Source organism: Lepisma saccharinum, chromosome 3 (assembly GCF_977018435.1).
Source record: "Lepisma saccharinum chromosome 3, izLepSacc3.1, whole genome shotgun sequence".
In the NCBI taxonomy this organism is placed as follows: domain Eukaryota; kingdom Metazoa; phylum Arthropoda; class Insecta; order Zygentoma; family Lepismatidae; genus Lepisma; species Lepisma saccharinum.
Window position 1 is genome coordinate 134,962,840 of NC_139231.1, and position 25,310 is coordinate 134,988,149.

General features: G+C 39.9%; 1 protein-coding gene across 9 annotated transcripts in view; it reads left to right on the top strand.

Moving 5' to 3' along the window:
• The window catches only part of sick (sickie), a 1,061,378-nt gene that overhangs the window by 476,711 nt on the left and 559,357 nt on the right, over positions 1-25,310 (top strand). The gene's annotated exons all lie outside the window — the stretch shown is intronic.

Here is a 25,310-nt window from a genome sequence, read left to right on the forward strand (position 1 = left end):
AGTCCCACTGAGCGTATCTCAATGCAAAGTTGACTTAGAAAACTTTGGCCTTTGGAAAATGCTTGTCTCATTCTCGCTCTTTCGACGCCAGGGGTCTCGAGTTCGAATCCCGGCCTGGGCATGGACGTTTGCTAGTGCCCATTCATCAATTTCATGATATCATCACTCATCCCCATCTTCGCAAATTAGCCAAAGGTGGCAGAAAAGGCGAAGTAAAATAAAGCAAACCAATCAATCATTCTCGGATTTTGTCTCGATATCAAAACTCGAGACTGTTCACGTCTCGGTTCCGATACAGTATCGATATTCCATCGTTCTCAAGCGTCGTAATTGCGGAGTGGTTAGCGTGGCGGATTCGTATCCAGCCTGGGCATGGGTATTCTTTGTGAGTGTATCTTTATCAGTTTCATCATATTGTCACTCGTCCTCATCGACGCGATTAGTCAAAAGTGGCATAAAAGCGACACTATAGAACAAAACTCAAATCAATATTTGTAATCAAGGGCGCCCGTGTTCGATACCCTTTGGAGGCACATTGCGCAGTGGTTCGGATGCCACTTCAAACTCCGATTAGCCTGTCCGAACTTAAAATGGTCCTAAAAGAAATGTGAACATTGTCTTTAATACCTGATATTCAGGAGAGCTACAAATGTATAATGTAGTTGGCCGAAGCGCTCATAAAGTACTTCAGATAAAAGTTCAAATTTCGTGCACTAAAGGAATCTGGAAATACTGTTTTTACTCATTAGCCAGTTCTTTTATATGTCATAATCAATGAATGTCAACACTTTGGATTGTAATTGGAATCCGTGGGGCATTATCGCGGATACACGGCAGACACTCCAACTGCTTTATATTGAATTCAAAATTAGTCATTCTTGTCCGTACGCAGCACATTAAAGCCTGCCATAGACGAAAGCATTCTCCTTAGCATTTTTCGTAACATTTACGCCATGACAAAAATGCTACCGTGTAAAGTGAGAAATTTCACGGCATTTGAGATGCCATGGCATATTTCATGGCATTTCTCAAGGATAGGCTCGGTCCGAAGCATTTTTCGTAGCGTAACCAATCAGAAGCAACCTCTAGGTCACGAGTGCAGTTGTAATGGCCGCCGCGTGAGATGTAAACAATGGATCACTTCACATTTTTAAAAGCCGATAACTATTCAACCGAGAGGAATAACGTTTTGTATAAAACGGTATTAGGTACAACACAATGGCGCTGCTTAAATACATACCTTACAACGTTTACTGTACACGCGTGGAAGAATATGTTAGCTGTTTCAATTGTAAACACCGTGTACTCACCATAGATGGTGTAACGACGTTCCTTTCGTGCTGTAAGCATTATATGAGGCTCAGTCAGTAAATAACGAGGCAGAGGATATTTCACAGTACTTACGTAATGAACCTCAAAAGTATTGTCCGCCACTATTTAGGCATTTATCCCATTGTGACACCAGTCGCAAAATGGCATGCTCGTAGAACTCCTTTGGCTGCTGTTGGAACAAATTGCGCACGCACTCCTTGACGTCATCGTCTGATTGAAACCTTTATCCCCGTAGTACTTTTTTGAGCTCACCGAAGATGTGGAAGTCACACGGGGACAGATGTGGACTTTAGCGGATGCGGCTCAGGACTTCCCACTTGAATTTTTTCAGACATTCCTTTGTTGCGTTGGCTGTGTGTGGTTTAGCGTTGTCGTGCAATAGGACGACACCACGAGAAAGGTGACCGGGACATTTCGATTTAATTGCCTTCCTGAGCTTCGTTAACGTTTCACAATACCGCTGGGTATTGATCATAGCTCCATTCTCCAGGAAGTGGACGAGGAGCGGTCCCTTGCGATCGAAGAAGAACGAAAGCATGACCTTGCCGGCACTAGTGCGGAAGGTCTTGAACTTTTTGGTGGAGCGGAATCTCCCCTAGGAATGACTGAAAACGGCCGCTGCTCGGTTAGCAGCTTTTGCGCATATCTTGCCAGACACGTAATGCCATTTACATTGTTCGCAAAAGCTAACAGAAATGTTCCATGAAATGTTTTCGTGTAAAGTATACTATCTGCTATAAGATTTTTGGAAGCATTTACATAGCATTTATGCTAGCAAAAATGTTAAAGGAAATGCTTTCGTCTAAAGCCTGCCTAAGAGTGTGATGTAAGCCTCTTCGTGTGAATTAATCACCGAGAAGTGTAGCATCTTGACATCTTCAAGTTAGACCAGGGAAAGCTAAGTCACCGAATTATCGCCCGACACAAAAGGTTACGAACTAGTCATCATTTTTCCGAAATCGGATGAGTAAGTAAAAGTCTTGCGAAATGCGTTAAGTGACACATCCTATAATGTAACCGCAAGTTAAGCAAGCTGTTGTCTTAGAAACAAATTGCTTATTTTGAAACAGTTATTTTCCTGGCTGTAGCCTTATGCATAATCAACATTCCTTTTGTTAGCGATATTACTAACTGAAATACACACAACAATTCTAATATTTAGGACTAAAATTCGCGCCTAACTGACAATTGTCTATAAACAGAGTGGTCACAAATTATTGTGCATATTTTAGTGAAATACATTAAATAGATGAACTTAAATAACTGTATTTTACATCAAATTCCAACTCTCACAGATTTTTTATTTGCGTATGCCCAGACTTAAAAAAAGTAATGGAATAATTCAACATAGGCCCCATTTGTGACACGTATAATATCCAGTCGGTATTCACCATTTGGGACTCATTGTCACAGTGCAACTTACGATACTAATTATCACGACGTTAGTTTCATAAACATAAGTAAATTCTAAACTCCACTTAAATAAATGTATGTCATAACCGCTCTCCTATAACAGTCGCCATTTTTATAACTATTTTGTGCGATTAGCTGTGGTCGTCTGATAATGAATGGAATCAACAATTTAAACCTGTTCGAGTTGCAGATGGACTGGCTCTTTGATTGTTTTGCTATTCATCGCTGAAATGTTCCCTGTATTACATTTCGTGCACAGATAAATATTCGTCTTTGTAAAGTTGATATCTGGTGATCCATTGTTTATTTAGAATATCTTCGTTATGTACAGTCACGGACAATGCTGGGTTGGGACGATCCAATTCAAATTCAATGGAATTGTTGCATGCAACCCCAAACTTTCTGTCACTGTACCAAGCCATAGTAGCTGAATCTGGGTCAGGGGCGTCGCCTGTGGGTGGGCGAGGGTGGACTCTAGCCCACCTTAAAATAGTCTCAGCTCAAGGACGTATTTAGGGGGGGGGGTCCATTAATTTCCTTTGAACTTTTTAGAAGGCAAGGATTATATTGGGATCATACGGCTTTGAATGACATTACAAAGACGATTTATGTACACTACTATTCAAAATGATATGCATAAAATTTTAATCAGAAACTTACTTTTCCAACTGCATGTAACATAATTTTTGTTATTCGATAAATATTCAATTATTCATCTATTTGACATTAATTTAATTGACAGGGCAATTGTTTTTATGTAAATTATTCCGATCTTAACTACAGGTGAGCTACGTAATGAAGCTGTGATATCTATATTCTTAAGTATTTTTACCTATTCGTGTAATAATAATATAATGTTAATTTATATATTGTATTGAGTATTAATTTTATTTAATATAATTATTTTAATTTAAACATTATTATTATTCCTGAGACACCTGGTTCGGACCCCCCCCCTGAAACATATTTTCAGATACGTGCGTCTCAGCGCACCCGTCTGCCCACCCAAGTACAAGTATTTAGATAACTGAAAGTAACAAGCAGGTAAATAATTATAGTATAAAGCACACACAGTGGCCTTAACAATTGACTACCATATCTCAGTTTCACTTAAAATGTGAAGAACGTTTCTAGATTCTCCATTAGGTTGGTTTCCTTTCATTAACGTGCGCCTAAATTATCAAATTATACTTTTAACACATGTAACAACAATGAGTAAACCTACAAAAATAGGATAAAAAAATATTGAATAAATTTGATCAAAAAAATGGTTATTCCAGAATTATTTTTACTATTCCGGTAATATGTCGATCTTTTTAACACTAATAAAAATTGCATACAAAATATTTGTAATAATTGCATTATAGGTATGCATTTAATCCATAAACAAGAATGATCCAGTACAGCACAACGTTGATTTGGGGGGGGGGGGTGTAGCTCGTAGCTCCACTGTGAAAAATTCTGGCCTTAACCTCCGAACCAGAGCCCACCTAAAGATGTTTTAGCCACACTTGAGCCCACTCCAAGAAAAATTTCTGGCGACGCCACCAATCTAGGCAGGCTGAACATAAGAATCCCTATTCCAAGGTTAGTAAATCAGGTTCGTGCTTCTGGTTAAATTTCGTGACTTTCTTTGTTACGTCCCCCTCCCCCTACCTCCCGTTGAAAGATATGAAACAGAGAGGTGCAGTGTGACATCATCCATGCATTGTGCAACAATGAACGTGGCGGCTGCAAGCTGCGTTCGCAAAGGCTGATGGGTGTGTTGACCAGGTGGTGTTGAAGGCACAGACCTTCACAGCTTCCGGTGATCGCCGTGTTTGCTTCCTGCTAATATGGCTTGCAAATGCCGCGGGAAAACCTGTCGTTGGGTGTCGGTCTTCCTCCAGGAAAGGGCTGCAGATCGCTTCCCTCCCTGCCCTGTCGCTCAAAGGGACCTGTTGCTCAGTGGATCTCTGTCAATGCTTGTCCCGGTTTCACTTCGATCGAGGGCACAGCTGTGTTTGCACACCCAAATATGTGCATCGTCGAATTTTTGTGGATTGACCTCCGTAAGTTAACGTGGAACTAAATATGAGGTATCAAATTCACACACCCACACTCACTCCCATAAATTCAACTAGGGCCTCTCCGATGGCATAGTGGTAGCGTCGTCGTCTTGCAATGAAGGGGTACCGGGTTCGATACCCGGTGGAGCCACATAGAGGTTCGGATCCCACTTTAAACTGTAGATCCAGTTCTGATTAGCCTTACTGTGCACAAAGTGGACTTAAAACACCAAATCAACCAACCAATCATACATTCAATACGTAGGGGAAACCAGGATATTGATGGTGAATTATGGAATTATTTGAAAACATTGTAGACACTGCATAGATTATAAGAAAACCTTAGTACCTTCTCTTCAAAATCAACTCGGTAACAATGTTTCCGAACTATTTATTTTACACAAGAAACGAAAGAAAATAAATAGCTGTCGTGCTCGGATTTCTTCGAGATAATGCGGTACATCGTGTTCGCCATTGCCCTTATGAAAAATAGTTACTACAAAGACAAATGAAATCGAAAATAAGTAATACAGATCCTGCTTTTAATTACATTGTTAGTTGTTACCAAAATATATAATCACATTGAAGATGAATTTCTCAGATCACAAAATAGTGAGCGAACAGTCACCCAAATTTGTTTTGATTTTCTTTCCCATGAAGTACAAGTCTTTATTTGTCCTGCATGTGTACCACAATTCATTACATCTTCCAAATTCTCCACACACTCCTCTGCGGAAGGATTCGAAATTACCCCTTTCTGCACCTTGTCGTCTTCATTATCACCACACGTGCTGAATATAACAGGAGCAGTCCAGTGTGCTTGAAATTGCCTAAATTAATATAACGTTCTCCATTTGTCTCGAAGCAAATACAGCACATAAGAAAAGAATCGTTGTCCGCCAGCTTTGATGTCTCACAGAATAATGACTAAGCTACGTATGTTGCCACAATCTGTAAGCACAATTTCCCTTTCCAAGGGGTAAAATTTCCCTTTTTCGCCCATTTTTTCCCTTCATCTTATTATTATTATTATTATTAATAATAATAATAATTAAATATTATCGTTGACCCATGTTCGTATGTATGTATAAAATGTTAATCAATTTAACTTTTAAATGCTACGACGCCAGGGGTACCGGGTTCGAATCCCGGCCTGGGCATGGCTGTTTGTGAGTGTCCATTCATAAATTTCATCATATCATTACTCATCCCCATCTTTGCAATTAGTCAAAAGTGGCAGAAAAGCGAAGTAAAATAAACCAAATCAATAAACAATAAAATCAATAACTTTTAAATGTTTTTTTGGAAGATTTAGATTTTATTTCTAAACGAAGCTAATTTTTTTGTTTTGAGATGAAAGCTAAAACCATATGCTAAAACTATGTTATAGTTGGCAACTGAAGATTTTCATCAGTAAAAAGCAAAACACACAAACATATTATTGGATTTAGGGAGGCCAATGACCCTCGTCTTCATCACACCATCAGAAGAAAATTAAAAATATTCTACACAAAATGCTGTTCTAGTAAGGCGCACATATGAAGAGTTTGTGTGGAAAATCACATTTTTGCCTCCTCATAAAAATGTTATGTTAATGTTTAATATAATTAATGTTTAGTCTGTCTTAAAATTTCCCTGAAAATTCGCTATTTTTCATCGAATTTCCCTTTTCACTTAAAATTAGCTCCAAATTTCACTTCAAAAAGGGAAATTTCCCTTCATGTGGCAACACTGCTACGTAGGAGCTTACAGCATTGTTCGTGACAGGCGCTAGGTGGCAGCACCAATTGGTTGACTCTTATCCAGGAAGGAAAACATAAAACCTGGTATTCGCCATTATCTCTGTGTTCGGAATTACCACGGTTTTCCCTGTATAAAATGTTACATTCTAATTTTCTAATTCGTGGTAAAATGGTACCCAAAAAACATTTGTTAGACCCGTCTCACTGAATATTCAGGCAGTTTTTTCCTCTGTTAACAAAAGATGCAATTAACCTATATGATTGTATTGCGATATGTCGTACGTACACTCCATATTCGTCATGTAGTATAATTTTCATTCTTATTACTGAAGATCAAAAAAGTTTTCGGAAAGTCCTACCCTTTTTGGCTCTTTTCTAGGAAACAAAGTTGTGGAGAGAATTAGTTTTAATTAATGACTTCTGTTACAGAATACATTTGATCATTTTTCGCAGCTGAAATGTGACGATCTCGCTGGGACGAACATTCTGTGCATTCAGAAATTGAATCACCGAACACACTTCACACTCCGCGCCAACTTCAATTTTCCGATTCATTTCCGAAGGGTCTAGAAACCACGCAACTACGGTTAACAAGACAGGACTTGCCTGGAACACGGCCTAGGAATGACAGGTGACCTATGCCGGGAGATGTGAAGGTCGTGGCTTTGTGCGCACTCTGTGAGCAAATTCGTAGGACTTTTCGAACGACCCTCGTACACTGAGAAAAAACACATTGTCTTACCAAATTCGTTGACACTGTACAACTATGTTCAGCCATATAAATGCAACTGATATGCGGTCCCTGAAGGGTGCAATGACGTGCTGCGAAGACAAGTATCCTGGGTTCGATTTCAAGTGAGATAAGGATTTTTCTTTATGGTTGCTTATCCGTTCTTTTCCATTTATCTTCCTTTGTGTACGCCAATCAAGCTTCCAACTGTGTTGGACATTGTCTTCTATTGCAAGATCTACCTAATTTGTGCCCCCTGGTAGGAAGGGGTCGTTTATCCCTCACAAAGATGGCACGTGGCAAATGCTTAAAGGGAGGACACCCCCCGGCCCCCGAGAGGCAATGGGAAGTGTCATTCCGTCCACGAGGGAGGCGCCAAGTAATTACAGCCCTCTTTGTTACTGCTTAATTAAGCTTCCCCCTTCGTATAAACAACTTGTTTACTTCTTCACTGTCCAAAGTTTTGTGCGTTTCGTAAACTTTTCATCGTCTCCTAGTGCTGAGAACTGCCCTGGTAAGGTAAGGACTAGTAATTTGCGGTACGAGTCCTGTTTGCCACAATATCTAACTGCACTTCTAAGGCAGACTAAATGAAAACCGGCTTAATGTGACTTTCGTTGTCCTTCTTATCTCGTGAACTTCTGCAGCTAGAGAGTTGGAAAACTGGAGGACAGAAGAAAAGTACCAAAGAATAGTATTTAGGAGCGTACCCTGGATGTGTTTAGGGGGAAGGGCTGAACTGAAAGCATGTGTGCCTACAGGAAATGGTAATGTTTTAAAGTACAAATGGACCCCCCCCCAATATATGTGTCTTCCTGTCCCTATAAAATTCCTCGGGAATGGCGTACTGGCAACGTCGTCACTTTGTAACCAAGGGGTTCCGGGTACGATACCCAGTGGAGGCATGTGCTGGTCCGGATCCCACTTTAAACTCTTGGTTCAGTCGTCCCGATTAGCCTTTCTGTGCATAAAGTGAACTTAAATACAAACTCAAACAATTCCATGTACAGTTGTGATGGAATTCAATGGGTTGATCTGATTTAAGGAAGTAAATTAAAATTGTGATTTTGAAGTGGCTCAGAATTGTGACTGTGCCTATAAATTGTCTATTTTTCTGTTAACTTCCGTTGCTTTTCTGCCACTTTTGACAAGTCGCGACGATGAATATGAATGATGAAGGGAGAAGACTGACGAAGTGGACTCACAAAGCAACTCATGCCCAGACCAGGATACAAACAGGAAACTTTTGGTGGCTGCTGATGGACCTTTCTCCAACACGGCATATGTTAATTTTGGGTAACTGCGACGAAGATTGTTTCACGTCACTGGCGTACGCATAAGGGGGGCTACAGCTCCTCCGAAATTTTGAGAAAATCAACATTTTTCAAATAAAAGTAGTGAAGAACTCAGGATTATAAGCACCCCTCTTAAAATGACCACATATTGCCATTTTTGAGAGAGGAAAGTTCTGATTCTACTTAATGCCTTATTGTGTATTCCGCTTCCCAGAAAGTGGCTATTTACTATCCACCTTTACAATTTGTCCTTCCCGAAAAAAAAAAAAAAAGAATCTGAATTAAGACTGGTAGTGACGAGACGTACAGTTAAGGTGTAAACGGTCTCTCTCACCGAGAAACGAACTCGGAAACTCCAGATTACAAGGCTTGTTATTTTTCATATTCTTCTGTTCGAACTTCCTTTCGGGCTGATGGATTAAGATGCGGCTGATCCAGTCATCTTGCCCAATACAGATTTATGTCAGGGTTGTTAAAAGTCCAGAACCCCATAAATTCTAATGGGTTCTATTGGGTTTTATCTGCAGGACCGAAACCTTTTTCTCGTACAATTTAAATTCGGTCCAAGTTGCGTATTGTTTCATTGAAAAAAGGTTCCTGGACCGTATTTAAATTCATCCGGAAAAAAAGACTAAATATGCTGACCAAGGCAGTAATTAATTTTATTAAAAACATAAACTAAACGTAACGTTTCGACCTTCTAGCAAGGTCTTCTTCAGACTCTGTATCAAGTACAAATGTAACAAAGTACAAAACAGGACGATAGTATATATACACAAACATTACTCCCCTCCAGACTATTAGAAAGTTGTTCTGGAACTTTCTAGCAGGTGGCTTTCCCTTGTCAACTGTATTTTCACCATATAGAATGTGGTTGAACTTTTTATCCCACGCTCTTTTTCCTTCATTCTTCTTCCTTCTTCTCTCCTCTTTCTCTCTTGTACTTTCCACTCTTTCTAACACCTTCTTCCATTCTTTGTTTAACTTCAGTCCCCCTTTCCAGTTCATTGTGTCTTCTTCACCTTTCTTCTCTATTTCCTTGGCCTTGCTAGAAGGTTGAAACGTTACGTTTAGTTTATGTTTTTAATAAAATAAATTACTGCCTTGGTCAGCATATTTAGTTTTTCATATCATGGAAACAAGGCTTAATGGTGTTATAATCAGAAAGAAAAGGTTCCTGGTACCAGGTGGTTATAATTAAAGTGACGGTGTTCAAAGTGGTACAGCACAGGCTGTAATGAGAGTAGCAGTCTGAAACTTCGTAGATATGCTAATGAAGCAATGCGCTCGCGAATTATGCAAAAAAAAAAAGTTCCAATTCTCGCCAACAGGGTAAAAAATGGCGCTGTAAGCAGTCAAAACTTGGTATAGTTACAGGAAAAAACACTATAAATCGCAGAAAACAATACTCTTTGTAATAAAATATCGCTACAATTTCACTATTCGAATTACATGAACATTACTAAAGGAAAAAGGAACAAGCGTCACCAACCACAACCAGGGAGCTCACACAATGGTTAGGCAATGTCACCGACTTTGACGTCAGAGTTACGGAAAATTCCACGTTTTGACTGCTTACAGCGCCATTTTTTACCCTGGTGGCGAGAATTGGAACTTTTTTTTTCATTATTATTTTTTTTTTTTCTTCATAATTCGCATTGCTTCATTAGCATATCTACGAAGTTTCAGACTGCTACTCTCATTACAGCCCGTGCTGTACCACTCTGAACACCGTCACTTTAATTATAACCACCTGGTACTTAAATTCAGCCGGAAAAAAAAGGTTCCCGGACCGAATTGAAATACTTTACAGATAAATAGGTTCTTTACGGTCCAGAACCCATTTACGCTTCCTGATTTTCTCCCCTGGACCGGAATTGAATTTTTTTTTTAAATTCGTGGACCTTTTACAACCCTGATTTAGGTTCCATTGATGCGATGTCGTGAACACACATGACACAACCGCAAGACGCTGTAACGTCTTACTTGCAGAGGAATGCTCCAAGATGATGGGACTTTATTGATTGTATTACTTTATGAGCGTGTTCCCTGCGTTTTAACAGCTCATCAATCACCAGTGCCCCGGGGGAGTAACTGCCTTTGTTTGCGAGCAAGTTGGATGACTTTCTATTGTGGTTGCGTGGAGCGAAACGGGATACCTGTTGGGTGGTAATTTATACAAGCGAGATCAATTTGTTACTAGTCGATACGACGGAATGATGCATTGTTCTGGTCGATAGGCCTGCTAATAAGTTGGTTCAGAAAACGTAGTAGTATTTTGATGACGTGGAAGTTCGTGACTGGTTCATTTGGGGACAAGTATTGGTGTCGCGTGTTCGTTGCCGTTCCTCTGTGGAGGCCCGGGTGAAACAGCATACTGTCTACGTAGTTATAACATTGAGGGCCAGTTATGTCAGAATGTTACTTATCTTTGTACCACATTATAATATCTCATGTTTTCATTTTATAGTGCTTTTCATGGCAAGGAAGAAAGGAATATATTAAATAATATATGGCTACATCTTTCCGACACGGTGAAGAATACAAGAGTTGAAGAGTAACAACTTGGAGAAATCGAGATTTTACCACCAGGTGGAAATGTGGCGCTTAGATTTAAAGTTCCCCTACTCAGAGCCCTCTGGAGCCCTTTCGAGGCAAGAGATTACGATGAAACTTGATATAGAGTGATTAGGGTCTCCCTTCTTTCACTTCACTTATGCAACATTGTGTTTATTTATTTATTTATTTATTTATTTATTTATTTATTTGTTTGCTTCCTACAGAGAGAATCTCCAATTACAGGAAAGCTTACATAAATTCAAATAATAAACATATAAAAGTGTAGATTACATATAAACACATACACACACAAACGCATTTATACACACAAGATAATAAGTGAAGTACTACAGGACATATATCCAACCATATACACATATATTCATAGTTCAAAACATAGCCTTTATATAGTATTAAACGGCAAAAAATAATTTAAAAAAATGAAAATAGCATAGAAGGTAAAATACTTTCAGAATAAAGGAAAATAATGCACAGTACAGTAGAAAATAGAAAATAATGCACAGTAGAATGGATTCACATATAGTCTTTTTCAAAAATTGGTTTTAATGTTTTTATATATAAGGAAATTGGTAGACTGAAATCCAGATTTTCATGCTTTGTAGAAATATTATTATATGTAGAACAAAGTCTGAATATAGGTGATGATTTGTATTTTTCTGTTCTCGGGATATCACAGAGGAAAAGGTGTCGCATCCGAAGATTAGATTTTCTAGTATTAAATTTAAACTGATGAAGAAAGTTACTATTATCCAGAATTCCATTTACTGTTTTGTAAAGAAATATTTGTTGTGCTAATTCTCTCCTAGTACTGAGGCTTACATAACAAAACTCTTTCAATAAATACTTATAAGATAATTTCATCTGGTAAGCAGATACTTGGTTCTTCTTGTAGTATAAGTACCGTAGAAATCTTTTTTGAATTTGCTCTATTCTATTTTTATGAGATATATACCCAGGAGACCATACAACCGACGCATATTCGAGTTTACTTCTTATCATACTGTTATACAATAGCATAATAACATTTAAATTATTTAGGCTCTTTGAGCTTCTTATGAGAAATCCTAGTCGTCTATATGCATCCTTAACAATATTCGAAATATGTTCCTCAAAGGATAAATTACAATCAACAACAACACCAAGATCTTTGACAGAGTACACTTTTTCCAGCTTTTCATTATTAATTCTGTATGAATACTCATATGGGTGTTTATTCATCGAAAATACCATATAGCTACATTTTTTAATATTAAACCTTAGATCGTTATCCATACTCCAATCATAGAGTACATTTATATCATTCTGAAGATCTAACATATCTTGAGTACAATTAATTTCTTTATACAGTTTAACATCGTCTGCGTACATGAGAAGTTTGGAGTGCTGAAGTTTATGTGGCAAATCGTTTATAAATATAATAAACAGAAGTGGACCAAGGTTCGAACCTTGGGGGATTCCAGAATTTACAATATATTGATGCGAATCTGACTGTTTGTAAGCCACATATTGTTTCCTATTGTTAAGATACGAAATAATAAGAGATAACATGTCACTCGTAAAACCAAAGTTTGCAAGTTTACATAGTAATACATCGTGATTTAATTTATCAAAAGCTTTGGAGAAATCCATGTAAATAGTGTGAACACTTGACCGATTATGAATTGCATTATAAAGATCTTGAATGAAATTTACTAAATTTGTGACAGTGGATCTATGAGGAAAGAATCCATGTTGGTTACTATTTATGTAACTTTTTACATGATTAAAAATTCGTGTTCTGACGTCAGACGAGGAATGCCTACGTGGTTAGGTTAGACCTGTTAGGTTAGGTTCCATTAGCATAAATACAATGACAAATTATTATTTAGTCTAAGAGAACAAAACCTAGCTAGGCATTTAGCCTAAAATTAAAAAGCTTTCTCCCGTGACGTCAGAACACGAGGTTGCTCAAGTGTTGTGCGATAAGTGAGACCCTAGAGACCATGGGGAATAGAATGCTGAAAAAAGAAAAATTAATTCAAATGTTCACCACCAAGTGGATATGTGTGCTTACAAGCATTCTTAAAACTTTCAGCTTGGTAATGAAAAACCGAAATTACTTTTTTACCGTTGGTTTTGACCTATTTGTTTTATTTTATTTCACTGATCTTCCACTTTTGACTTTTGATTAGAATGAATGATGAGAAGATGAATTTGGTGAAACGGCAATTACAAGAATACATGGACAGGACACAATACAAGTTGCACAAAGGATTATACTGGCTTTGAATCCAAACGCCAGAGCCTCGTTAGTCTGCAACAATGCAGTAAAGGATGCACTACGTGGAAGAGAGGGTTGACACTCGACTGCTTTCCGAAAAGGCAACTTCTTGCAACATTTTTTTTTACTATTTCTAGCACCGGGTTTAAGTTGTATGCAAAATATTCGTCTCCTACAATTATGTAGCAATTAGGAGAAGCAAACACTGCGACGGGGTGGGGTATCTCTGAAGTTCTTGTGAATTACAATCAGGTCGCTAGCGTTTGCGGGTGCTTCGGAGCTAGTGTTGGGCGCTGCTAGCAAGGAGAGGCATGAAAATTCATCAGCCACAACAGTGCTTCTTCAGTTCTTCATCTGCATGTAAATCGGCAACTACTTCGTGGTTCGATTCTGGGTCCAAGTCAATGATAAAACCGGCTAAGTCACACTTCTAAGACGACGGTTGGACTAGCAATTTTTGTTCACTTTTTTTTCTTGGGCGCTCTTCTTCAAAGTTGAATAGGAAAGCGTCCCATTCAACAACCACTTCATCTCAGAAGAAACTGGAACCATGTATAGACAGACCTAAATGCTAGTTTCTGAGGCGGAGTAACTTAATAAGAAGCAGTAGGTCGTAAGTTCGGTTCTTGGATAAGGCATGGGTGTCGTATTGCGTTTGTGAAATCTGTGAACATACATTTGCTGTCTCTCTATCTCCTCCCCTTCTCTCTCTCTCTCTCCTAGAAAGAGAGAGAAGAAAGAAAATAAAGATTATATATATATATATATATATATATATATATATATATATATATATTGAGTTGGTGTTTTAAGTCCACTTTTAGCACAGTAAGGCTAATCGGGACTGGACCTACAGCTTAAAGTGTTTAAAGTGTGATCCGAACCACTATGCGCCTCTACCGAAAATCGAACCCGGTACTCCTTGATTACAAGGCGATTATATATATATATATATATATATTTGTGTGTGTGTGTGTGTGTGTGTGTGTGTGTGTGTGTGTGTGTGTGTATACAGGGTGTTTCTAAAGGTCCTTTACAACGCTTGGGCGGTGATTCCTCACACGAAAACAAGCAAAAAGTTTGAGTTCCATTTTTACGACCGAGACTTCGTTTCCGAGATAGGAGCCTCGCAAAAGGTGACAAAGTGAACGTCACACCTAACTGGGACGAATACTATCACAGATAGAGAGGCGGTTCCAAGGGAATCATCAAGGAATCGTATGTTCTCAGTCCGGAAGTCACTATGAAAAGTTCACTGCACGCATGCGCAATGGAGTCCTCAAAGGAATTGGGGTTTCCAGCAAAAACAATGCATGGAAAGGGTATGTAACGCAGGAAGAAGGACCGTGACAATGAGAATGCCTTAAAGACAACACATCCCGACCTCAAACATCAAAACATGAGCACGGAACACAAAATCCGAAAAGTTGAGCACGGTTGCATACCCCAGTTACACGCGAGGAATGAACGAATCATGTCATGTGCCATACGAGAGACACATTACTCCACCAGGAGGAGGGAAAGAAAAACACAATATCAGATGATTGCGACAACGTGTATTTTTACACGCGACAACTACGTAATATCCCCCCCACACACACACAACAAACAACAAATACTACAATGTCTTACGCACAGACAGTGCGTGTCACTGTACACCAACTGAACATGTCACTTTCACCACACAAAGGGGGTGGGGAGCAATACCAAGAGTGTTCTCACTGGGATTTGCCGAGGGCGATAATCACAGACGGTTTTCAAAATGTCTGCCGTTCACTTCTACGCAGAGATGACAGCGACGAATCAAGGATTGTCGAGTACGAGCAAACAAGCCAGGTGTATCTGCTACCGTCGCGGCGGCGACGTTGATGCGAGCAACAAGGTCCTCAGCTGATGTGACAGGTGTGTCGTATACGAGGGTTGAATTTCTCCCAGAAGAAAAGATCGAAAGGGTTGAGATCTAACGACTTCGGTGGCCAAGGCACAGGCTCATTCCTACCAATGAACCTATTGCGAAACACGTCGTGCAGGAAATTTCGTACATTACGATCGAAATGAGCTGGTGCCCCATCGTGTTGGTACCACATTTCTTGTCGCAGTGCCAAAGGTACGGTCTCCAACAGTTCAGGCAGAACCTCACTAAGACCATTCAGGTGAACAGAGAGAATGTATGGTCCAATTAAATGATCATGTACTATCCCGCACCACAGATTCACTGAAAACCTGTGCTGGTGATGGGCCACAAAAAGTGCATGTGGGTTGTCAAAGTCCCAGACATGACTGTTTCTACTATTGAAGACATCCATCCTGGTGCAAATGGCTTCATCTGTCTACAATACTTTTGCCCCGAAGTGAGGGTTTGTGTCCAGCTGATGCAACAACCATTGGCAAAACTCCATACGAGGGCGAAAGTCACGAGGTAAGAGTTCTTGTACTTTCTGCAGTTTAAAAGGGTGCATTCCTTCCTCTGACAACACTCGCCAAACATTCACATGAGACGTGTTTCGTGCCCGAGCGAGCACGCGCGTACTGGTGCCAGGATGTTCTGCGACCACTGTTAACACATCTTCTGCAAACTGATGTGTGCGTACACTTCGGGGTCTTCCAACTTCTTGCCGCTGTGGTAACACTGACCCTGTTTCACGCAGTCGACTGTCCACTACCTGCAAGAAGGCGTAAGACGGTAAACGTCTATGTGGAAAGCGTTCTCCATAAAGACGCCTTGCCTCACGGCTATTACCACGTGCCTCCCCACACATGATATGCATGTCTGCTACCTGCTGGGTCGTATACGCAGCCATCTGTGTAATAGGGAGCTGGAAGTGCAAAGTATCGTTTATGTTTAACATTGGCACACTGCACAAATTGGCCGTATCACCGTACGAACACCACAGACCAATTGTTGCGATACTTGACTTGCCCACTCCACCACGCCCACTTCTTTCAATACAACATACTAGTACTCTTCAATGCGTATGACAACCTAGAGCAAACTGCTGATCATATCCCAGCACCTGCAACACGATTGGGACGACTGCCGGAGAGAACCAACCCTTCGAGCTCCTCTCACGGGTACAGCAGTCATGAAGGTAGACTACGAGATACAGACTTGCCTGCGCAGCGCTTCCAAAACTGGTCTCTTTTACGTCACAGTGATCGCGTGCGAACACTCTTGGTATTGCTCCCCACCCGCTTTGTGTGGTGAAAGTGACATCTTCAGTTGGTGTACAGTGACACGCACTGTCTGTGCGTAAGACATTGTAGTATTTGTTGTTTGTTGTGTGTGTGGGGGGGATATTACGTAGTTGTCGCGTGTAAAAATACACGTTGTCGCAATCATCTGATATTGTGTTTTTCTTTCCCTCCTCCTGGTGGAGTAATGTGTCTCTCGTATGGCACATGACATGATTCGTTCATTCCTCGCGTGTAACTGGGGTATGCAACCGTGCTCAACTTTTCGGATTTTGTGTTCCGTGCTCATGTTTTGATGTTTGAGGTCGGGATGTGTTGTCTTTAAGGCATTTCTCATTGTCACGGTCCTTCTTCCTGCGTTACATACCCTTTCCATGCATTGTTTTTGCTGGAAACCCCAATTCCTTTGAGGACTCCATTGCGCATGCGTGCAGTGAACTTTTCATAGTGACTTCCGGACTGAGAACATACGATTCCTTGATGATTCCCTTGGAACCGCCTCTCTATCTGTGATAGTATTCGTCCCAGTTAGGTGTGACGTTCACTTTGTCACCTTTTGCGAGGCTCCTAACTCGGAAACGAAGTCTCAGTCGTAAAACTGGAACTCACACTTTTTGCTTGTTTTCGTGTGAGGAATCGCCTCCCAAGCGTTGTAAACGACCTTTAGAAACACCCTGTATATATATATATAGAGAGAGAGGGGGGGAGAAAGAGAGAGAGAAAAGAAGGAAACACGAAAGAAGAGGAGAGAGAGAGAAAAGGAAGAAAGTTTTTAATTTTCTCTCTCCCTCCCTCTTCTGTCTTACTCTTACTCTCTCTCTCTTTCTCTTACTCTCCATTTCCTCCTTTCTCTTTTCTTCTAAAAATGAAGAACAATGAAAATGCCTCCTCTTCTTGCGATTCGTGAACAGAGTTAATATTTTTTATCGCTAGATGGCAGGATCTTGTTGTTCAGACATTTACCACCGCTTCGAAGCAAAGGCTCGAACCCAGCTAGCGCACCACGGGAAATTGAGCTGTAATAATAATGGATTAAAGCCCAGTGCGTCGTTTCATTCGTCCTAGCACAGCGACAAGAATCAACAGTCGACCACACGTGGCATGCGACTGCATTTAACTTTTTTTCGTGTGTACGTAAAACAGACGGTGTAAGTCCAGTAAATTGTGTATTTATTTAGGACACCCTGTATTAGTCTATGGACATGTTTGGAAAATGTGACATATATGTAATCGGTGATTCAAACTTGCGTCACGTTTCAGTGACACAACCTAAAATACAAGCCACTGCAATTGTGAGGTTACAAATTCGTTCGCGAGCTCATAGAAGGCCTAACTGACCTTTCTGGCTTTGGAAGATTCTTGACTCAATTAATCAACCGCCCCCGCAGGTGACAAGGTAATTAAGCTTCCATTAATTGTTCTTGTTGTTGTTGCCTGAAATCCCGCTAGGGGCATTAAGTTTCTTCACAGCCTCTCACCTTTATTCCTCTTCTTCTTTTTCCACCGTTCGTATTTACATGAAACCCAGTCTTGACCTGACACAAAGTGCCGGAAGTTAGCACAGCCGCCACTACGTCGTTTGCAGTGTTGCCATCGTGTACTAGAAAAATCACTAAAACAGAAATTAATTCGTTTCTCATTCACTATAACTGTAAACAACACACTGAAATGCTGTTTGGGGAAAATGTTTGCTTAATTACGACGTTGTTCTTGTATGTGGTGGGGTGGGCAGGTTGACAGTGGGAACCCCACTCCTCTCTACAGTTGTAGAAAAATTGCCAATGTTAGGGATTTACTGCAAGACATGTAGAAATTTATCTAACTTACGTCCTAAAAAGAACCTTGTATTTTATTTGGCTGGGGCCTCACCGATGGCGTAGTGGTAAAGTCCTTGTAGTGTAATCAAGGGGTCCCAGGGGTTCTATAACCGGTTGAGGGTTCGGATCCAACCTTAAAATGCAGGTCCAGTCCGGAATAGCATTTTTGTGCATAAAGTGGGCTTAAAACAAAAAACCCAAATTCATAACAACTCAAGCATCTTGTTTGACCTCTCATTTTATGTTTTGTCTACTAAAAAGGATACAAATTGTAGGAAATCTAGGCAAATTTCTCCTGACTGTGCAGTTACGTACACGTCTGGACTGTAACTACCCCAATGAGCTTCAATTGAATTGCTACAACCCAGAAGTGTCCGTAACTGTAAAAGTTATGCATTTATTTCGTCTATTACTAAAACTTTCTTGTACTGGATATTCTGTACTGACACTCCTAGGTTTATCTTCAAATATAGTATATTTTTTTACAAGTTCATGTAATATTTCACAATATGTATAGTTCAGGAGCGTATTTTCTAGGCTAGCTGCGAAGCCTGAAGTCTAGAGAATAAAATACAGGAGAAAAATCGATCAGAAATTGTAAATGATATTATTCATATCAGTGAGATGATGATGATGATGCTGATTCTGGAGTTGGCAACCTGATTTTCTATGAGTTGGCAACCTGATTTCCTATGAGTTGGAAACCTGGTTTCCTATGAGTTGGAAACCTGGTTTCCTATGAGTTGGAAACCTGGTTTCTTACGAGCTGGCAACCAGGTTTCTTACGAGCTGGCAACCAGGTTTCTTACGAGCTGGCAACATGATTTCTTAGGAGTTGGCAACCGGATTTCTTAGGAGTTGGCAACCGGATTTCTTAGGAGTTGGCAACCGGATTTCTTAGGAGTTGGCAACCGGATTTCTTAGGAGTTGGCAACCGGATTTCTTAGGAGTTGGCAACCGGATTTCTTAGGAGTTGGCAACCGGATTTCTTAGGAGTTGGCAACCAGATTTCTTACGAGCTAGCAACCGGATTTCTTAGGAGCTGGCAACCGGATTTCTTAGGAGCTGGCAACCAGATTTCTTAGGAGTTGGCAACCGGATTTCTTAGGAGTTGGCAACCGGATTTCTTAGGAGTTGGCAACCGGATTTCTTAGGAGTTGGCAACCAGATTTCTTAGGAGTTGGCAACCGGATTTCTTAGGAGTTGGCAACCGGATTTCTTAGGAGTTGGCAACCAGATTTCTTAGGAGTTGGCAACCGGATTTCTTAGGAGTTGGCAACCGGATTTCTTAGGAGTTAGTAAATTTATTTCTATTCATAGCCTAGGACCACGTGACATAGTGAGATAGCCCAGATCTTGGATTCAGTATACGCCACTGTTATAGTTACAAAGACGAACTATCAGATTAGTTGCACATATACGTTCTACTTGGGTGTTGTAAGGGGAAGGGAAAGTCCCTCAAAGTTATCAGTAAGTGGAATAGGAACATTCAAACCAAAATGTTTCTAAATTGTAGCACTCATAAAATGGAATGGTCTCTTTGCCGACCTCGTGGGGTTCGAATCCCGGCCTGGACGTGGGGTGTTTTCTGTGTGTGTCTCTTCATCAATTTCATTATCTCATCACTTATTTTTATCGTCGCGATAATCAAAAAGAGGCAGAAAAGCGACGCTAAATAACAAATCCAAGAATATCTCTAAAACTAATAAGTATTTCTCTCACAGGATTAATCTACATAAATGTCCCTCTTTCCTGAATATGCTGAATTCCCACTTGCAAATTTACGTGATCTGATTCAATCCGAAAAGAAAATGTCAACTCCACCTCCCCTCCCTGTAGTCACTTATATTTACAACACAGACTGCTGTTTCGAAATTATAATGCAACGTGCATCAGAATTTCAAATTAAATCGGTTTTTCTCCAAGATGCGATACACAGAATGTCGCTTTTAAAATGTCCCAGATCTGGTAACAACTGTCCGTACTTGGCAACTATGATCCGTTAGCTACAACATGGAAGAAATATGAACGGTAACCGTCATAAATATTGCACGTGGATTTTCACACCCGGTGCATGCCCCAAGGGAACGAGAACATTCCTGAGCGTAGCAGGAGACCTTTGTTATTATTTTGTTGCTTTCCTGTGCAACATTATCTTAGAGCGAAGTGAGATTGAATATTGGAGCAAGAGGGGAGAGAGAGACAGGGAAATCTTGGTTTGGGTATGGAGATTGGGGAACAGGTTGCCGCTGATATTAAATTGAAAGTGTTTTTCTTGGAATTGGAGCGAAATGTAAGTTTTGTGTAATTATGGCGCATTTTCGTTGCTCTATGGACGCTTATCATGTAAAATTGATGCTAATTTTTGTTTGTGGGGGAAGGAGAGGAGAGCTTTGTGGTCAGTGAATGTGGGCCATATAATGTAGCCAAACGCTTAGACAGAGTTTTGCTGTTGTCTCCCCTGTAGAATGGGTTATTATTAACGTTTACATTGTAGCCAGGTACACAATTATTGTCATTGTCTCTTCCTCCATCTGTATATATATATATTTCTCTTCTCTCTCATCATGTGCCTTTCCTCTCTGCTTTTCTCTCTATCTGCTTGTCTCTTTACATCTGTTCTCTCTCTCTCTCTCTCTCTCTCTCTCTCTCTCTCTCTCCAAGTGCTTGAGGCCTCCCAGATGGCGCAGTGGTAACGTCGTCGCCTTGTAGTCAAGGGGTCCAGGGTTCGATACCCGGTGGAGGCACATAGTGTTTCGGATGACAGTTTAAACTGTAGGTCCAGTCCCCATTAGCCATACTGTGCATAAAGTGGACTTAAAACAACAATTCAATCAATCTTCTCCCCCATCTCTCTCCTTGATAGAGTAAGGCGCGTGAGGACACAAAGAGATCGTCTTCTCAAATTCTCATCTCTTGTATTCTAAATACCTCTACGTTTACTTGTCCTACGGAAATATACCCCAACACATGCCCACGGCCCCACACATGTACATAAAAGCTGAGGCTTCAAGGACATAAGGTAGAAAACAGCCACATATAGCTCCACACTTCTCCCTTCTTTAAGAACCTCTAAAAGCGACCTGACTCGCCTGCACTTTCCATGTACGGACATTACAGGGGTCCGTGTTTTCACTTGTCATCCGCCGACGCCAGCAGGGTGCCTCCAGTTACCTGTGTATGCATGTAGACAAAGCCCAGACAGGCAACCGAACTAACACCATGTATAGAAGTGCCCGGTTCATTTCTTCGACTTTCTTTTGTTCAACTTTGGGAAGTACGAGAGAGAGGTTTTTGAACTGGCGGCAGCGTGTGTAGAAGACATGCTACATTAGTGTCCCTTGTTTCTTTTTCGACGCACTTCACGACTAACTGAGCGTTTTGTCTGAAGTCAAACCTCTCTCTCATGAGGATATCATTCTGACTCGGGTGTTGTTTCAGATGAGCGTATCAAATCCTGTAATGAACCCACTGAGTTTGCTTGGAAGACGTGTGTCAGCTAAGATAATGGCCAACAACTTTGTTTTTAGACGGAATCATTTGTATTCGAAGAGTCAGGTACGCAACGAAATTGTTTGGGTATGGAGAGCTCTGCACTCCCCGGGGCGGCTCAAAACAAAATTTTTATCCGGGCGAAGTGGATTTTGGCGCCCCCTACATTCCACCGTCCTCCAATAAAAACATGACCATGTGACATAATTATGAAAAAATAACCTTATTTTAAAAATACTTTGTGTTACTGTTAAATTTGATTTTGATTTGATTTAGTTTATTTTACTTCGCGTTTTGTGCCTCTTGGCTAATTTGCGAAGATGGGGATGAGTGATGAAATGATGAAATTGATGAATGGACATTCACAAACAACCAAGCCCGACCGGGATTCGAACCCGGGACCCTTGGCGTCGCAGCGCGATGTGCTAACCACTCGGCCACAGGGTCGGGCATGTTACTGTTAAAGAACACGTTTATGGTAGGTAGGTATTTATGTAATACTTACATAATAACATCAAAATACAGGAGTAGCTTCAATTAATTCTTGTCAACAAGAAATCCTACTTTTTAAAAAAAACAAATAACCACGCACCCGGTGGAGGCACATAGTGGTTGGAATCTATCTTCTTCTTCTTCCATATATATAAAAAATGGATGTATGTGTGTATATATGTATGTTTGTTCCGCCTTAACTCTCGAACGCCTGGAGCAATTTCAACCAAACTTGGTACACGTATCACTTGCAATCTGGAAAGAAATACTGTGGGGGTAAGACACCCCTGGCACCCCTAGGGGTGGTGTGGGAAGGGTGTGACTTGTAAAAATAATCGAAAACGACCGATATTAGTGTCGAATCCATAGCTTTCGGGGTCGCTGAATAGTTACACTCCCAATGCCGTTCAATTTATTTAATCTAGCTCCTGGAGGTAAAACTGAAAATGTTGCTTATAATCAAGTTTTGAGTCAAATTAATCTCGCATTTTACTTTTTTTTTTAAAGTGTTTTTAAACTGCCGAGAACAGCTTTTCAGCCTTAATACAACAGTATTACATGTTACATGGTTACATATTTCAAGGTATCCAAAACCGCAATATAGACAAGAGAGCATTTGCAAATATTTAGCAAAACATAACCTAAAACTACTAGAATTTTAAAAATGCATAAAAAAATAAAATTGTTATATTTCATCTATACAACTACAAGTCTTAAATAACACTGGGGACCAAAAAAAATGATTTTATTTTGTGGTATAAAGTTTAATAACAGTTTCAGCACACAAAACAGCTGTGATTGCCAATTGTATGATTGGTTCAGTTGAATTGACTCCAGTTTAAAAAATAAACACACCATGGAAAATGTAGGAGGTAAAATTACTCCACGCTTTTCTCGGTAATATCAAAATTTGATAATGGGCTGAAATTCCCATTAAAAAACTTATTAATATATTTTTAAATTGTTGCTAGGCAACTTATGAAGCATTGCCAGGCAATATATCTCCTATGTTTGTGGGATGGGATAGTCGTGCTAGAGAAAAGCATTGGACGATAAAAGTTTGGCCCCAAAGGGAAAATATTACAGTGGGAAAAGCTAATATCATTCATGAACCGCTGATAGATAGGGACAAAATCATCCTTCCGCCACTGCATATTAAACTTGGGTTGATAAAACTGTTTGTCAAGGCCTTAGATACAAGTGTTGATTGTTTCAAATATATATGCCACACTTTTCCTGGACTAAGTATAGAAAAATTGAAGGCAGGAATATTTGACGGATCACAAATTCGTACACTTATAAATGATGCCAATTTTACAACTTACATCGAATCTGAGGCCTGGCTGAGCTTTGTGTCCGTCGTCAAAAACTTTTGGGGGAATCACAGAGCAGAAAACTACCGCGATATAGTTGGAAATATGTTGAAAAATTTTTAGAAATTGGGAGCTAATATGAGTGTGAAGATACATTTTCTACATAGCTACATTCACAGATTCCCTGAGAACCTTGGTGATTTTAGTGAAGAACAGGGAGAAAGGTTCCATCAGGATATAAGAATAATGGAAGAAAGGTACCAGGGACGGTGGGATCGCCACATGATGGCCGACTACTGTTGGAGCTTACAGAGGGATTGTCCTAAAAGGCAATACAGCAGGAAATCATATAGAAAACGTTTCACATAGTTTGTTACTTCATTGTGTACATATTTTCTTAATTATTATGATCATAGGCCTATATAAATATATTTTTATAATAATTATTGTAATCACAAAAAGAAATATTAAATTGTTGTTGTAAGTTCATTTATATGTATGTCTTATGTTTCCGCCATTTTGATTTAGTTGCATTTATTTCATAAGTTAGAGCCAATTCAGGAAATATATTATTATATCATTATTCAGCAGCATGAAATCGCCCTAAATTAGCTCTCAAACACTGTGCCGCAATTTCACTGTTCCCCAGTGTTATTATCCTTATAAATGAATTTGAAATTGGTTTAACAACTTTATCACTACCTACCTCACAGTATTCGAATTATAGCTGTTTATGAGATACAGAACATAATTGTTATTTTTGTAGTTCTTATCAAGACATAATAATTCCTTAATTCCTTTATAATTAGTATACTGTACTTATACTTTTAAATACCTGTAAATAAAATTAGTTACATTTTACACTACAGTTACAACATTATTTTCCTGTCTAATAGAAGATTGGGATAAATAGATACCCGGGCAACGCCGTGTAATCAGCTAGTCACACTATAAACTAAGCCTCCCCGATGGTAACGTCGTCGCCTTGTAATCCAAGGGTCCTGGGTTCGATACCCAGTGGAAGCACATAGTGGTTCCGATCCCACTTTAAACTGTAGGTCCAGACCCGATTATCCTTTCTGTGTATAAAGTGGACTTAAACTCAAACAAAGCACCTCCCGCGACTCGGTATAACTAACCCTTGGGCCCGGTACCGGCCGCGGCCCGGCGGTTGAGAAACACGGATCTATGGTGTTCTGCAACACAGGCCTTCTATCTGTCCCTCTTTTCCATCCTTACCGATTTCCTTTAGGCCCATCTCAACGTTATCCCTCCATCTTCGTCTTGGCCTTCATATGAAAATGCATACTTTCTGCATCTTTGTACATAACTTCAAATTTAACACCAAGGTTTTTTAACTTTGAAGCTGCGAATTTCAGCATTTTCTCTGAAATATCATTTAAATAGTAAGTGGCATGTGGCAAAATGTCACATAATAATTTAGATGCTGTTCCAGTTCCCGCTCCAACATCAAGCACAGATGCAAAAATATTTTATTCTTCATGTCTCCTACCATCAAGTTTCCCAACAAGAATCCTTTAAACTCTTCCTTCCTCTCCCATTCGTGCCACATGGCCTGCCCATCTAAGTCTTCTTGATTTAAT